General features: G+C 38.7%; 1 pseudogene; it reads left to right on the forward strand.

Moving 5' to 3' along the window:
• LOC103749482 overlaps positions 1 to 18,078 on the forward strand; it is a 105,360-nt pseudogene that overhangs the window by 24,766 nt on the left and 62,516 nt on the right.

Below are 18,078 nucleotides of genomic sequence, written 5' to 3' on the forward strand. Positions count from 1 at the left end.
TCATTTACCTGGGACTTATGTACATAATTCAGTTTGTAGTTTTTCTTCTTCAGGTGGTCATCTGCAGTCACAGCAAAGATTTCAGTACATTCACCCACTTGCGCATGAGTCAGTCCCGCCTTCTTGTTATCGTGGCATAAGTAACACTATCACAATTGTTTTCTGCATGCATAGACGCTAACACATGCTGTTTGTTTCCAGAATAGTCCAGTTTAGAAGAAATGATTGAGATGTTACTATATTAGAACTTGGCTTGCATTTCTGCATGAATTTTGAAAGGAGGGTGGTGGCCACGATTTTTAGAGGAAGTCAAAGCCTTCAGTACAAAGAACCAGCAGGTAGGGGAATCCTGTTAGCAGCGGTGGGGTGAAAGGTAGGTAAGAAGGAACTGAGGACCAAGCTGAAAGCATGAGGTTGGGACTTGTAATCAATCTCCTAGGCCTGGGTCCACAGGAAAGGAGTGAATTGAAGCTAAAAATAACATCTGTAACAGCAGACTTGCTCATTGGATGAGAAAATGATTGGCACTAAATAAATCACAAGTAACTAACACAAACTAACAAACAACAAAAGTAGAACCATTCTCCCACCAGAAAGCAGATCCTTGATGCCTATGAGATCAACCTGTTTGCCTCTTCTGGAAATTTCTGTTACCATATGCTGTGTGCATGCAAGTGTGGGCCACGCGTGTTGATTGACTTCAGTTTTCCAGGTTTAGCTTTTCCTTTGGTAGAAATGATTTCCATGTGGCCCCCTAAATGTAGTTAAGGGGGCAGTGTCCTTCAGAAAGAGTGAAAATGAGGAGGCCTCAACATGAGGCCTCCCAAATATTTGAACTTCAAAGATTCACATTTTAAGCATGGGACTCCAGGGGTGAGTTTTCTTCAGTACTCCATCTGTTCTTGTTATCACTGCACAGGAAGCCATGCCCCACCCCCTCTCTTCTCAGCTCAAAATTTCTTGGCAATATCCAGGTGAAATACAATACCCATTAACCCTCATTAACCCTGTATCATCTTCTGTTGAGGGGAGGTGTTTCCCAGTAAGACAAGGACTTAGCTTGTGCTGAGAATATGGTATTTGTTAGAAAGTCTCTAAAATCATATCTAAGATGGGGGAGGGGTGGTCAAAGGAAGAGAAAGGAAGACTAAAAGACAAGGGGGATGATAAAGCTACAACAAATGTGCATTTATTATTGTTTACCTTCCAGAAAGCGGGGACGCTGTTCATATCTTTCTGCCTTAATTGCTTGGTTGACCTCAAGGGGGAAAACGAAGTCTAAGTTAAATGCACAACATATCTTCTGACAGTGCTCATCCCCTGCCTCCAGTTTCCTCTCAGCTGAGTACCCATGTGGTTTCTGTGCTTCTGAGCAGAGAGAGCCAGAGTCGCCTTAATAGCCCTGGAGAAAGTGCTTCAGGAGGTATTTGCAGAGAGCAGGGTGCCAGGCCACAGCCTTGTCTCCTCGACATGCCCCAGATATTGAACCTTCCAGTAACTACAATTACAATCAAAACCACAAAATGTAGATTTACAGATTGTTTTCAGCAACACCCATTCAAATTTACTTATATTTACACTAGAAAAATTAGGGTAAGTGCTACTGTGACCAGAGACACAGACCAGGATCAATAACCAACCAGTTCTTGGCTAATAAAGCACTTCTCTAAGGTCTACGGTTGCTCTGTTCTGACTTTGAGGTTGGCCTCTAATGTCTTATCCATTGACTTTTCCCGTAAATATGTCTAATCGAGGCCATGTAGAATTCTAAAGAGAAATGATATACTCAGTTTGGTAAGAATTGCTAATTAACCAAGTATGTAAAATCTGTAGCTGTCACACCTCACCATATTTCTCCTATGGTAAACATTTATACATGACAAGAAACTAAAATGAAACCATTTCAGGTACCAAGTTCTAACTTTAAAAATTACCCCTCTTCTGTAGCCAGTGGTTCTAAACTTAGCTTTAAGTAAAAGATTTTTTTGAAAGAAATCTGTAACATTATTGCCTGACTTTAAAAATCCTCTAACCAGGAAAATAATATGTGGGATATTTTCACATTACACAGGAATTCTTTAATCATGTTTAACCTCAGTTTGAACAAAGTTCTTTTTTTTTTTTACAGGCACAAAAGATTACACTTCATATTAAAAAGGTCAAGAGAGATTAATTTGGTTCCTTGTACACTTGAATCATTATTTTTGTTCTGGGAGCAGAGCAGGATATTTAATCAAACCTAAAGGAAACAAAATCATGAGCAACAAAGAAAAAGAAATGGAGATCTCTAAATGTATATTACTGGATATACATTTTCATTGGGCAATGTCACACACTTTATGCATTCATGCGAAAAGGTCTGATTTAACTAACTCTGCCCAGTGAGCTCCCTTGTACTAAGACCACCTTGTGTTTGTCATCTCTGGTCCTGTGCCAGCGGCAACACTTTGCTTCTAGTGGTACAATGAGGTGGAAGTTGTAATTCACTTACCACAGGTGCTAGTGAATTGTTTTGTTTCAAGTTCACTGTTTCTGATACCACCACTAGATTCCCACCTGAGAAGCTACACCGAGCAGGAGCCTTGGGCATAGGGAAACCTACAATTAAGTACAACTTCTTTTGTAAGCATGAAGTTGTGATTCATGGGTCTCAGATTACAGGAAGTATGTGTGTTTGTCCTTCTAAGGACATTAGTCATCATGAATATTGGGGAAGAATGAGTTCACTAATGTGTGCCTTGCAAACAAGTGCCCAGCTTCTTCCGGTATCCTAGGACATTTTTCTTTTACTTATGATGAAAAGCATAACATAACAGTGCTTCATGTGACAACAAATAAGGCTTAAATTATTTAGGTAGAAAATTAATATAGACTATATTGAATGAAATCACTCAGGTGCTTTGAATCATGATACAATGGTCAAAGTACAGACTCCATAATTTCTGTGTACCCATGCCCTGGTTAGACCAATCTGAAATCATTAGAAAATAACATTACAACCATAATATAACATTTTAGTACACCTTGCTAAACAAGCAAATTAGAATCAATTACTGGGTTTTTAAGATAAACAAGAGAAATAAATCATTCTTATTCTAATATTATAGATATGAAGTAAGAAAATAGAGGACAGTCACTGTCAGATTGAGGAAATTTAATTAATCTAGTTTATCTGATAGTCCTGTAAGTATTTGGGCAGGGTCTTAAAGAGGACTGCCTATAGCAGGTTCAAGTTTACGGTGCTGTTGCATAACTTTTCCTGAGAAGACACACAAATGTTTATTCACCCAGACAGGGCACTGATGGCAGACCAAAGCTCTACCCAAGTCTAGCTTTATGAACCAGTGTATTTATTGAACCAATTATTTACAAGAACATGGATGAAGGATTACTTATGGAATCACAGATTACTTAAATTACTTGAATGCAGCTGCATCACCAAAAAATAACCACTCCAAAAGAACAAAAAGAAACAAAAATCAAATAATACAAACTAACCCTAACTAATATAGATGCGACTGTTGTATCCCTTTAGCCCCTTGACCAACTTGCAGACAGCTCCACCATAAAACAATCTTCTCTTTCCCAGTTGTTTACTACCACTGACATAAAACTGGGGATGAACTTTATGAATATTATGGCTTTCTGAGCTTCAGCAGTCTTATAAGATTCAGGATCTTCCTCAATATTCTAAGTTCCTTAACTTCCTGAGTCTTCTAAGTTACCCTTCCCCCTCTGGAAGAGTCTATTCAGTTTTGAAGAAAAAACTACACAAGAGGTATGCACTGATAGACTAGAAACCATGTAGAGAGATGGGGAACTCTTTCTTATGAATTATTACTGATGATTCCTTGACATGTAATCTTAAATATTAAGAATTTCTCTCTATTCAATACCAGTAAAAGATTTAAGACATAAGCCAGAAAATAGAAGATACTTGAACTGCATAGACTAGCAAAGGCAATAATTTAGAATGCATGAAAATTATTGCAAGTAAATATGCAATATAAATATAGCTAAATGGTAAATAGACAGAAATACATAAATTGAAAGATTAAGACAGGCCAAGTGCATATGACTATAAATGTGTAAAACATTTGAAGCTGTCTTAGTAATCATGTAAATGTAAATGAAGACTACAAAGAGATAATCACATTGTCCCACTACAATAGAAGAAATCAAACAGTCTGAATAAAACACTTGTATTTTGCTGGTGAAAGTACCCATTAGTACAACTAATTTGGAAAGCAACATAAAATTATCTCATGAAGCTAAATTTGCACTAATCTCAAGCTTATTTGCTCCAGAATACCCGACATGAATCTTCATAGAAGTCCTACTTATAACATTGAAATGTAAATAACTCAAATACCCATAATAGCAAAATAAATAAATACCTTGTCATATAGTAAACAATATCTTCAGTATTAATGAATGAACTATGACTACAGACAACAACATAGAAAAAAAATTGGCAATATACTTCCAGAAATAGAATATTGACAAAAATTACAATACAAAGAATACTACAAGCATCATGGTTCCATGGTTGATTACTGTTAAAAATAAGGGTTATTAGTCAATATATATTTAATCATACTACATCTGTGTTAAGTATTCTAAATAAAACAAAGGAAAATAACACAAAAATCAGAATAAGAAAAAAATTCATAAAGAGGTAAGATATTGAAATAGGAAGGGTCACAAAGATGCAAATTACTGATAACAAAATATTTAATTGACAACCATTTTGGAATCTCATGCATTAACCAAGATATTAGATGACTGAATAGAAAAATTAATACCACTCAAAAGTCCAAAGTTCAAAGGTTTTTCTGAGTCTCAAGCCAATATTTAATCTGTGAACTCCTATAAAATAAAATTTTAAAAAAATTGTAAGCTTCCAGTATACAAAGGCACAGAGTAAGTTAATCTCATTCCAAAAGGGAGTACATGGAATAGCAAGGAAAGATTGGACCAAAGCAAGACTAAGATACAGCAAGGCAAACAACAAATCCTCTAACCAAGTCCAGCATCTAGGAAACTGGTGTCATGATATGGGCTCCAATTCTCTTGAATGGCTCTAGGGCCTGGCCATTTGTAGCACAGGAGACCTAATTAATGATCTAGCTCCATCCTTTGTCTGAAGTTTTCCTGGCCAAATGTCTCACTTTCCCAACATCTCCAATGCCTTGAGATCTCCCTTACAACTTAGACTTTTCTCTGGAACCTTGGTGCAAGCCTCCCTAAGATCCCATAACTGTTGAATTCTGCATCCATGCCTGTAAAGCCAGAAAAATGTGAATCATATCAAGTTCTGATGTAAATGCAAGCAATTCCAGGTCCTTTTGTATCGTGGCTTCAGTGATAGCCTCTGAGTGCTTACGTGGAGATCTAGTTTTATTTCTGTTGTATGGAGAAAACATCACAAGGACAAGGAACTTAAGGAAAGAAAGGATTCAGTTGGATTAAAACTCTGGGTTATAGCCCATAATTGAAGAAAATCATGGCAGAAACTTGAAGGCAGCTTGATTGCTATTCCACACAGCATTGTCTCTGATTGAGGAACTCATTTCATAGCGAAAGATGTACAGCAGAAACCACAGAGGATGCTTCCCACTAGCTGGCTTATCCTCAGGTAACTTTCTGATATAGTTCAAGATCACCTGCCTGAGTAGGACCCTCCTACATCAATTAACAATCAAGACAATCCACCAGACATACCCACAGTCCATTCTGACCAGGAAATTCCTCAATTGAGGCTCTTCTCTCAGATGACTGTGTCAAGCTGACAGTTAAAAATAACCAGGACATGTGCTGAAACCAAAAAAAAAACAAAAACAAAACACTTCCTTTGGTGACTTTTTTTCTAGTATTAGGGTACCCTCCTTTCAAAGGAAAGCCTTTGGAAGGAATTCGCATTTTCATACTCTGGAGCCTTGAGTGTATTGAATCTTGCCCTTCAGGCATCTTTCCTTTGTCTCAGTGCAAAGTGTAGCTCTCTTTAGTTGCATTAAGGTCTTTAACAATTGCATTGCTGTGCCTGAAACTTAATGTGCTGCCAAATTGCACATTTTTTTCAAATCCTCTGCTCTGTTTTTTGCTCCAAGGTATCACTATTAACCTGGCTAAAACCGGTAAGTAAAAGCAGTGAGCAATAACAACTCCACAGCCAGAATAATTTGCGCCCTTGGAATTTTTCTCTATCAAGCAAGTTAATCCATTACTTTTGAATTCAGTGTCACTTAAATGTTTGGAACCCAGACAAAATGTAGTCAGATTCTTTTACAGAATGTAATATGAATGTCCTGTAGCCCAATTCCCAATGGAGTCCTTCCAATGGAACTCTCATGAGCACCAACTTTGCTGTCTTTGGGTCTCTTGAACTTCCACTAGAAGACCCATTCTAAGGCTTCTCTAACTCATACATCCAAACTTTTCTACATTTCCTCCTATTAACAAGTTCCAATGACCTTTCATTGTCAGGTTTACTTTCCAGAATGGCATCATTTTTCTGATACCATTTTTCTCTATTAGTTAATTTTTTTATTGCTGTGGCAAAATACCTGGAAGAAACAATTTATGGAAGGAGGATTGATTTGGGCTCAAGGTTTCAAAGGGTTGGATTCCATTATAGTAGGCAAGGCAGGTTGGAATAGCATGGGCAGGAATGGGAGATGGTAGCTCTTTCCATGGTGGTAGAACAGGAGGCAGATAGTGGCTCTAAGACTGACTATAACCTTCCAAGAGCCACTTCCAGGAACCTTCTTCCACAAACTAGGCTACACATTCTAAAGGTTCCACAGCCTCCTGAAAATAGTGTACCAGCTGGGAACAAAGTTTCCAAATATGTGTTTGTTTGAAACATTTCAGGTCAATCCACAGAAATGCCACTCAAAACGTATACTTGGAATATATCTAACAACATATGATTACAGACAATTAGAGGCTTGTATTTCTTTTCTGAACATTCTTCAAGTACTTTAAAAAAATGATTATATTCTGAATTTGCCTGATTCAAAATATGGCTTCATGAGCAGCTGTGTGAACTGCCTCTGGAGCCTGATGAGCAGGCAGCCTCTCCTTGTAATTGGAGTTATGAAAGAAGAGTCTGTACTATTCAGAATCCTCAAGGAATGTATGTGCATATTAAAGTTTGACAGTATTGAATAAATATGAGCAAACAGACATGATTTTTCTTCACAAATCAGTAACACTGGAAATTAATCTGGTTAGAAGACATCACTTTAAAATAAAAGTTTCAGAAATTACTCATAGAACACAAATATGAATTCCTAATACCAGATTTTTAAGGATGTAAAAACAATAGTAGTCCAATGTGACAATCTTGTGGACTATGACAAAATTAAGTACAATAATAAATTCAAAACAGATTAATGAGGTCATAAATGGGACTATCCTTAATTTACACAGCTCCCAAAATATATGCCTAGAATATTAGAGATAGCACACAAGAAAAACTGAAAGCATTGAATTAAAAATTAGAAAAAATGTAGATCATAGTACAAAGTAACTTTTAGAGAAAAGGAAATATATGGATTTATAGGAAATTCAACAAAAAATGAAAAAAATCTGCAAAATAGTTAAACTATTAAAAAGAGAAAATGGATCCAATGAGGCAAACAAGAAGTGATGACCCTGAGCAGAAGGTGACCTGTTCCTTCCGCCCAAGCCACAAACTTCCTTACACCCTTCTCCTGAAATTTGATAAAACTGTGCTTACATTTTATTGATTACACTATATAATTAATGTAGCCAATGACATCTTCCTCTTTGGATATTAACTGAAACACTGAGAGGTATTTATGAAATTTCATGGATGAGGATGATTCTAAGTCATTTCTCAGTTGCTGACTACCTCCTTTGTGCAGAGAACAGGGCTGAGTAAAATGCAGCAGTAGATGAAGAGGGGATGACTCAGCACTACCTTCAAAGCAGCTGACTAGCCCAGGACTCTTACTGCAAGGGTCTTCTCTACCTAACCTTAGAATTGGCAGACTGGTTCTGGGTGTGAGAGGAGAATCAGGGTAACAGAGACAAAGTACTTTGGGGAGAGCCAGTACCCCTCCTTTCCTCCTTTCAAGCTAGAGACCAAATGTCGTCATTCTTCACACAGTTTCAAGAACCAGCATTCATCAAAATGTACTTTTCATAGCTGGGGGTGTAGCTCATTTCTGGAGCACTTGTCTAATCTGCATTAGTCCCTGTGTCCACCATTAGCACTGCAGAAAACAAACAAACAGACAAATAAAAAATGAAACCCAATAGTTACTATTTGACCATAAATATTCCTCTCAGGCTCATATATTAGTGCTTGGTTGTGATCTGGTAAACCACCTACTTTGGGAGGTTCAAGAACTTTAGGACAGGAGCCCACCTGTAGAAAACAGGTCGCTGGGGGTATTTCCCTAGAGTCTTTATCCTGGTCTTCCTTTCTCTGGCTTTTCATTCCAGTCCTTCATGAGGTTAAGAAGCTTGGCTATGACATACTTTCCTACTGTCATGATATGCAGCCTCACCTAGGACTCAGACTCAGTGGAGCCAAGGACTGTGAACTGAAACCCCTGACAAACTTGGCGCTAAATAAACTTTTCCTTTCTTTTGTTATTCTCTCTGGAATCTCCATTATAGCTATATGTTAAGATAACTAACACAACTAAAACATAGTAAAATGGAGGAAGTTATAATGAATGTATATAAGTAAAGGCTTCTGAAAAGACATCATTGATTTAACATTAACTATCTCGAATTTAATAGTGACAACTGGTTTTCCTCTTTCCTGTATTTTCCAATTTTTTTTAGCATAGCTAGAAGTGAAATTTACATCTAATGCTGTTCAATATTTTTCTACCCATTTCTCATTTATATAAACATCTGTTTCTCTTCAGCCTCAGCTTCTCATCTGTAGAAGTGATGCATAACCAAAATTCTGTGACCTTCAACATTCAATAAAAGAAAAGATTTGAACTGAGGAAATTCTTCAGCTGAGACTGTTGGAGAAGAAAATGGGCAGGAGGTCAGATAGGTGACTCATGAGTATATATTTCCAGATATACCAGCATGAATAAAGTGAAGGAAATGATGGTGAAGTTACTGGTAAATTTTATGGCTCTTAAGATGGGATTTACAGAGTCAAAAACTGCAAAACTGAAGGTTTCACTCTTGTCTCTTGCTTCTAAATCAGAGACTTTCATATGTGATTCTTCTACATTAGAATTTCCTGGGGAACTCACCCATCTCCCACCCAGGATACAGGCTGCTCTATCTGAATTTCAGAGGTATGGAAATTTGGCCTCTGAATTTATTTCAGAATTTCCAGGTGATCCTGATGAGGATTCAAGTTAAAGAATCATCAAAGTATTCTGTTTTATAATATGGAGTTAATTTAACCATAATCCCTCTTGATTTGTATTGTTTGAATCTGTATGATTATTCGACCTCCATAAAAGTCATCTGCCCTCCCCTGGTGTCTGCAGAGTTGAACCCTCTTGTAGGCAGATTTGCACTGAACAGTCACTGCATCTATGTTTCCAATGATTAAGCATGCTATATGTTGGGAAAAATAACAGCTTTGGAGGCAAATAGGCCCATAGGCTAGCTGGATCTGACTCTAGATGCCCCATGTCCTCTTCTAGTCATCTGAATAGCTTTCAACACCTGCAATCCTGGAGTAGCTGAACTGCCTCAGGCTGTATGTACAGCTTTCCTGGGACCCAATTTGTATTGCTAGCAGAAAATGAGAGCCCTGCAGCAATTCCTTCACCTTTCTTCCCAGGCTGGTTAGTGAGACATTTCTTAGGACCCCTCAGAAGGGTCTGTACGCCATTTGCAGTGGTAGCCTTCGTGGAGCACACTTGATCTTTGTTTTTCTTTATTTTATTCCTAGATGTCCAGTACACTGTATCCTTAACATATGTCTTTTTAAAATGTTTTCCTTTGTGATTCCTTTCTGACCTTAAAAATATTTATATGATTCAGGAATACGGATATATAAGATAGATATACAAAATATTTACCAATAATAAATCACTAAAAATTTATTTTAATAAAAATTTTATATATTTAATTGTGCCAGATTCATTGAGGACAAAAAATTTTTAATAATGTGAAAGTGCTTGTCTGTTTGTATAGAAAGAACTAAATCTTGACTGAATATTTGATGCTGAAGGGTACAAAGCATCTTCAACACTTTCTGGAGTTGACATTCTGATTTTTATAACCACCAATGCTGAGAACACTGCTTTACACAAACATACAGTACAGAATGTAAAACTGTTTTTAAGACCATTTCAGAAAGTTTGGGGAATTCTATCCTAGTATCAAGCCAAAAATTCACTTGAAGAATTGATTTTTTTATCAAATTCAAGTCAGTGGCTGAAACAGTAATTTTTAATTTCAAACAGAAATTACACAATATAATCCAAAGATACACTAATTGATATTTCTTTCTGCCCCATTTGCTCTCTTTCACTGTAGATCTGCATAATATTCACCATTAATAGCCATGCCACTGTTTCTACATTAGGCTGTCTTGAAATTTCTTCTGCCAAAGAAATTAGTTCATTACTTTTCAACTTAGCCTCAGGCAAGCTTTTTGGTCTAGTGCAGACTCCAGCCAGACTCTTTGCCAAAATATCCCAAGTGGTGCTTAAGTCCTTACTTCCCTCTGGAACTACATTGTTCTCAGCAGTGATTTCTTCCAGGTGTTTACTAGGAAGGCCTGTTAAGCTCTGCTTTCAGCAACCAACCCCTTTTCTAGCCCAAACTGCCAAAGTCTTCCACATTCCTCCAAAACCCCACATGGTCAGTTTCTTCACAGTCAACAGCCCACTCTTTGGTACCAATTACTATATTAGTTACTTTTCTGTTGCTGTGATAGAAACACTGACCCAAGCAATTTATAGAAGGAAGAGTTTATTTGACCTTATGATTCCAGGGGAATTACAGTCCATCTTGGCAAGGAGGCATGGTGGCAGAGGTGGCTGGAGAAGGAGCGGAAGCTAAGCTCTGACATCATCATGCAAGCACAGGAAGCAAGAGAGCAACTGGAGATCCGGCAAGGCTTAGGAATTCTCTAAGCCCACCCCCAGTGATGTGCTTCCTCTAGGATAACCACACCTCCTAAAACCTCCCAAAACAGCACCATCATCTGGGGACAAAATGTCCAAATACTTGGAGCCTATGGGGGACATTTTCATTCAATCACCACACATGCTGAAGAATTATGGTAGGAAATTGAAAGTCTTTGTTTTTCATGATTAATCCATTGTTTCTGTAAGGGCAGAAAAGCTGTTTGGGCACTAGAAACATAGCTGCCTGGAATTCAAGCCCAGCTGTTTCGGTCAGGGTTCACTATGTGATGTGATGCTGCACACAGCACAAATGGGAGTGTCATATAATCAGATCCAAGTTGCAGTGAAGTCATGCAGTGAACATGCCTGAGACTAGTCATAAACACCTGGGATTTGTTATGCATTTGTCTGTGAATTAATTTTTATATTGTTGCACATGCAACAACATTTTACTGCTTATTTTTTCATGACCCTCATAGTTTATGGGGTTGTAACCCAGTTTAAGAACCTACATCTCTTCATTTCTTTCCTTCTTAGTACTCTTGGTAACCACTGTTTTATTCTTAACTCTGAAAATTTTTCAGGCTCTCAACACCCTATTTCTAAGCAGGTATGCTAGGTGTTATTGTCACACACATATATTTATATACACACAGACACACATGAATAACTATGTGAGATGATGAATATATTAATTTAATTCATACTAGTAGCCAATTTTACAATCTATATGTTGTATGACTTAAATATGAACAATGAATTATATTTTTATGTCACTATAAGACTGTGTAGCCAGGTGTAGTGGGTGTTGGCCTATTTCTTTAACTTCATCACTCGGGAGGTTGAGCCAAAGAACGGCAAGTCTAAGTCCACTCTGGGTTACATACTGAATTCCAGGCCAAGCTGAAATATAATTTGAGACCATGTCTCAAAAGAAAGAAAGAAAGGAAGAAAGAAAGAAAGAAAGAAAGAAAGAAAGAAAGAAAAGAAAGAAGGAAAAGAAGGAGGAGATGGAGGAGATGAGGTAGGGAGTGAGCAAGGAAGAAAGAAGGAAGGAAAAGAAGAAGGAAGAACGAAGGAAAGGACAGGAAAGAAAAGGAAAATCCAAACACTTGTGTGCAGGCACTTTTCAACTCCTTGAGTAAATATCAAAGATCATGATCATATGGTAAGAATATTGGTAATTTTACAAGAAACAGGAAAACTGCTTTCAAAAGTGACTGTGCCACCTTGAGACAAATGCTCTTCTGCACTGCTCCATAGCAACTGGTGGTGCTATGGTTCTGGGTTTTTGTCTTTATGATAAATGTGCAATGATCCCTTTGATTTCTTTGTGTGTAATGTTGCATGTGTTTAAGTGGAGAGGATATGTGTGTGGGGGGTGTGTGTGAACATATGTGTACACGTGTGTATGGAGGCCAGAGCTTGAGGTCAGTTCTCTTCCTCAATTTCTCTTCACTTAAAGAAAAAGATTTATTTTATTATTTATTTGTGTGTATGCTCACATGTCTCTGTGTGGGCGTGTGCACATACATGCAGGAATCCATGGAGGCTACGGGAGAGCATCTGATCCCCTGGAGCTGGAGCTACAGGTGGTTGGTTGTGAGCCACCTGATGTGGGTCCTGGGAACCAAACTCTAGTCTTCTGAAAGAACAGCACATCCTTTTAACAGCTGAGCCATCTTTCTAGGTCCCCACATTTTTAGACAAGGCCTCTCGCTGAACTTGGAACTCACATTTTGGGTAGGATGGCTAGCGAGTGAACTAGAACGATCCTCCTGTGTCCATTTCCAAGCTGCTAAAATTACTGACACACAAAACAATGCCTGACATTTTGTGTAGCTGCTGATATTTGAAGTGAGGGCCTCCTATAGAGAGGGAGCCATCTCCCCAGCTCCAGCACCTACTTGTAATTTGCTTTTCCTGCTTGGCATGTGGTACAGTGGATCTTTAGTGTACTTACGTGTCATCTGTCTTTCAAATAAACAGTTTTTATTTCTTCTGATACTGTTTATTGATTTTTGATTTTAAATGTCAGTGATTTCTGTTCTAATTCTTATTTTCTTTCACTTTACATTTCACTTGTTCTTTTATCTAGTTTCCTATGGCTGTAACTCAGATTGTTGATTTGTATCTTTGTTTTCTTAAGACTTTGGGAAAAACACTATAAATTTCCTTCAAGCACAATTTAAAAACATTATTTTGTTTATTATTTTTATTTTATGCGTATGAGTCTGTTGCCTGCATGTAGGTAGGTGTACCTGTGTTGTGCAAAATACCCACGACATTCTTCACAGAGCTTGACAAAATCATCCTAAAATTAATATGGAATCATAAAAGACTCCTGACAGCAAAAATAATCTTGGGCAAAAAGAATAATGCTGGGGGGATCACCACACAAGAATTCAGATCATATTATAGAGGTATAGTAATAAAACTAGCATGGCACCAGCACAAAAATAGACACATAGATCAATGGAACACAATAGAAGACCCAAGCATGAGTTCATAAAATTTCAGCCACCTGATAGTCTACAAAGATGCTAAGAACACACAATGGAGGAAAGATAGCATTTTCAACAAATGGTCCTGGCAAAATTGGATGTCTACCTGCAGAAAAGTGAAACTTGACCCTTATTTTCACCCTTCACAAAAGTCAACTCCAAATGGTTCAAATACTTCAATACAAAACCTGAAACTTGGAAACTGCTAGAAGAAAATGTAGGGATCACCCTCAAAGATATAGAATTAGGAAAGGACTTTATAAATCAGACACCAGCTGCTCAGGCACTAAGGTCAACAATCAATAAGTGGGACCTCATTAAATTATAAAGTTTCTATACAGCAAAAGAAACAACTAAGGAAGGACAGAGGATTAATAGCCAGAATATACAAAGAACTCAAAAAAGAATGAAATAAGAAAATAAAGGACTCAATAAAAAGATGGGCAATAGACCTAAAGAGAGTTCTCAAATGAAGAAATAAAAATGGCCAAGAAGCACTTAAAAAGTGCTCAGCATCCTTAGTAATTAGAGAAATGCAGATAAAAATAATTTAAGATTCTATCTTACCCCAGTCAAATTGGCAAAGATCAAGAGAACTAAAGACTGCAAAACTGGAGAGGATGTAGAGAAACAGGAACGCTCATTCATGGCTGGTGGGAATGCAAACTCATGCAACCACTATGGAAAGCAGTGAGGAGAACCCTCAAAAAACTAAAAATGAACATACCATATGATCCAGTGATACTCCTTGGCATATACCCAAAGGACTCATCATACTGTAGCGATACCTGCACATTCATGTTGGTGGCTGTTCTCTTCACAATAGCTAAGAAATGGAAACAACCTAAATGTGCCTCAACTGATGAATGGTTAAGGAAAATGTGGTACATGTACTCGGTGGAGTTCTACTCAGCAGTAAGAAAAGATGAAATTATGAAATTTGCAGGTAAATGGATGGAGCTAGAGAGTGTCATACTAAGTGAAGTAACACAACTGCAGGAAAGCAAGTGACATATGTTCTCCCTCATTTGTACATTGTAGCACCAATCCTTTATATGTGAGCATATAAATTCTGTTGTAACACTGGGAGCCAGGGAAAGAGAAAGGATACATGAACGTAGACAAGACACAACCTGAGAGGGGGATAATGGGGAACAGATGTTACCTGAGGGAGGTGAAAAGGTGGGAATAATTAGCAGGGAGGAGAGGCAGGAGGGACATGCAAGGGACCATGGTGCTGTGGAGGAAGGAAAGTCAGGAGAGGGAAGATGGCCGGGGTTGGGAGGTACTCGGGGGAGGGTGGGGATAATGGGGGCACTGTGAAAAGGGATGGACGGAGGAGGGAAGCCAGATAGGAGAAAAAACAGTGGAAATGAGTGAATCTCGGGAGGCTAAGAAACCTAGAGGGAAAAGTGATGCTCTAGAAACCCTATGAGAAATGCACATAGTGTCTGAACGTGAATGCGTATGTATACTGGGGAGCTGCGTGGAAGGGAACGCAGTGCCAGATAGAAGAGACCTCCCTTAGAGTGACAAGAATTCCACACAGCACTCATCAAAGAAGTTTCTTTTTACAACAGATGGTGGCTCCTGAAGAGTTGCACAACTGGTCAGGCATAGAGAACATACGCCTGGAAGATGCCAGTACTAGGTGACACATCTTCAGTCGAATCTCTACAACCAAGGCTCATGGAACGTAGAAGAATAAAGCATAGAGAGAGAACTAATCCACCCCTCAACTCTCACCAGTGAGGCTTTCATGTACATCATAGTGTGATGCACACAGCTACAACTGGTCAAGTTTTGGAGAATGAGACTGTAGAGTGTAGGATAGGACTCCTGTATGTAACCTCACCCACTCACAGCTAAAAGACCATTGTAGAAGAGGAGATGGAAAGATTGTAAGAGCCAAGGCTGGTTCATGAACACAGGGAAGTACGGCAGTGATGACATTGAGCATGGGACCTATGTCAGCTCCAAAGGCGGGGGTGAGAAATAGTTGGTGAAATAGGTGATGGGCCAGCACTACATTGAGAACTATTTGAGAATGATTTCTGCAGGGTGAGGGAGAGTATAAATTACATACAACCACTGGATGGGCTGACTAGACTCCAGTGGATGATTTACACTGAGGGACATTTGGGTACAAACACCTAAATAATAGGACTCAGCATGTATGGTAGAGTGCATACAGTTTGGTGGGGGGACACAAGGAGGCATGGATGGGGGAGGGATCCTGATTTAAATGGGAAATGTATGAAATTTGAAAAGCTCAATAAAAATTAATTTATTATTTTATTTTAGGTGTATGAGTCTATTACCTGCATGTAGGTAGGTGCACACATGTCATGCAGTGCTCTCAGAGGTCAGAAGAGGGTGTCGGATCCCCTGGAAATGGAGTTACAGATGGTTGTTAGCTGCCCTGTAGGTGCTGGGCATTGAACCTGGGTCCTCTGCAAGAACAGCCAGTGCCCTTAACCACTGAACCATCTCTCCAGTCCTCAAGCATAAAATTTGGCAAACTGTGTTTTTGTTTTCACTATTTTCAAAGTCATTTCCAAATTTCTCTTCATATTATTTCTTTGGTTTATATACTATACAGAAGAATGCTTGATTTGTGCATATGTTGGAATTTTTCCAGTTATCTTCCTGTCAGATTTGTATTTTAATTACATTAAAATCTAAGAACAGCTGTTCTATGAAGTTTCTTCCTGTAACTATCCATGGGACTTGAAGAGACCGTGTTCTGCTGCTAAATTCAATAGCCTGTAGATACCAGTCATGTCTAGTTCACTAAAAATGTTGAGTTCAATGATGCACTTACTGATTTTCAACAATTTGGATCTGTCCATTCTGATAGAGAAGTGTTGAAGTGTTCAACTGAGACAGTGGAACAATCCAATTCTCCTTCAAGTTTTATAAATTAGTTCCTTATGGAGTTTGATGCTCTGCTGTTTTTAGTCAAAGGCATATTAATGACTGTTAACCATTCTTTGAGAAGGGACCACTGTGTCATTTGAAATTTATTTTGAAGCACTGATAATTTCCCTTGGTTTCAAGACTGCTTTGTCCAAAGTTCATAGAGCTGAGCTACTTTTTTCTGATTTTTTTTTTACTGGCCTGGCATATTTTAACATGTATTTAATATATACAATATACACTTAAAATGTGTTTCTGCTGGGCATAGTGGCACACACCTTTAATCACAGCACTCAGGAGTCAGAGACAGGTGGATCCTCTGTGAGTTCAAGGCCAGCCTGGTCAAGAGTGACTTCCAGGCAGCTGGAGCTACAGGGAGACCCTGTATCAGAAAGACCAAAAAAAAAAAAAAAAGTGTTTTCTATAACAATGTGTACTTAATTTTTTAAATTCATTTTTTAAATTTGTCTTTTCTGGATGTATTCATTTACTGATGCTCTTGGCTTTGGGTTTTTTAGGGACAGGGGAGTTGAGATATGAATTTCTTGTGGCCCAGTTTGCCTGGAACTTGCTATGTAGACCAAGCTAGCCTCCATCTCACAGAGGCATGCCTGCCTCTGCCTCTTAAATGCTGGAACTACAGGCATGCACCACCGTGCCGCTGATATTCTTTGTAATTATTAGTGTAGTTACATATATGTCTACCATGCTGCCCTCTTCTATGTTTTTCTTTGTTGTGTTTTTTTCCTTACATCATTTTTTCCTATTTTACTTTCTTATTTATGTTTTAAAAAAATTAGATTTTGGAGAGGGTGGGTTCGACCTCCATTGGTGTAGCAGCTCTGATATCAGCAGACCACCAGAGAGTGCTAAGTTCTGACCTCCCCGAGGCCCCAGGGCAGATCTAGCTTTGGTAGGCTAAGGCTGAGGCCCTAGCAGACAGCCTGAGAGGATGGGTTCTGACCTCCATTGCTGTAGTGGCTCTGATCTCAGAAGACCACCAGAGAGTGCCAAGTTCTGGCCTCCCTCTGGCCTCTCTCTGACAGAGGGGCTTAGAACAGGGGACTGCCTGAGAGCCTCCAGATCCTGCCTCCACGTGGTGGTGAGCTTCTCCTAATTGTGCCATACCCATACCCCTATCTGGATTTCATGAGATCCCTCCCAAGGACCCAGGGAAGAGCTGACTTTAGTAGGTGAAGGCTGAGATCCTAGCAGACAACCTGAGAGGGTGGGCTGCCTGAGAGCACCTGGATCCTGCCTCCACATGGTGAAGGAAGCCTGAGTGTACCTGACTGGAACCTGAATTGGGCTTCTGTGGGTACTCCTGAATAGCTGATCTGAAGCCATTAGTTCCTTCCAAATTAAACCTGAGAGAACCTGAATCCTGTACCAACCACCTTTACATAACCAATAAAGAAAGGATCTAGGCACCTGGATAATACAAACAGAAGCATACTTCAACTTAATTTTCATATCAGAATCATAAACAACAAAGAAATTCACATGTCAAAACCACAATGAAAGAATAATAAAATGGAAAGCCAAAACATTATGTCCCCCAA

Source organism: Nannospalax galili, unplaced genomic scaffold (assembly GCF_000622305.1).
Source record: "Nannospalax galili isolate Female #2095 unplaced genomic scaffold, S.galili_v1.0 scaffold63, whole genome shotgun sequence".
Taxonomy (NCBI): domain Eukaryota; kingdom Metazoa; phylum Chordata; class Mammalia; order Rodentia; family Spalacidae; genus Nannospalax; species Nannospalax galili.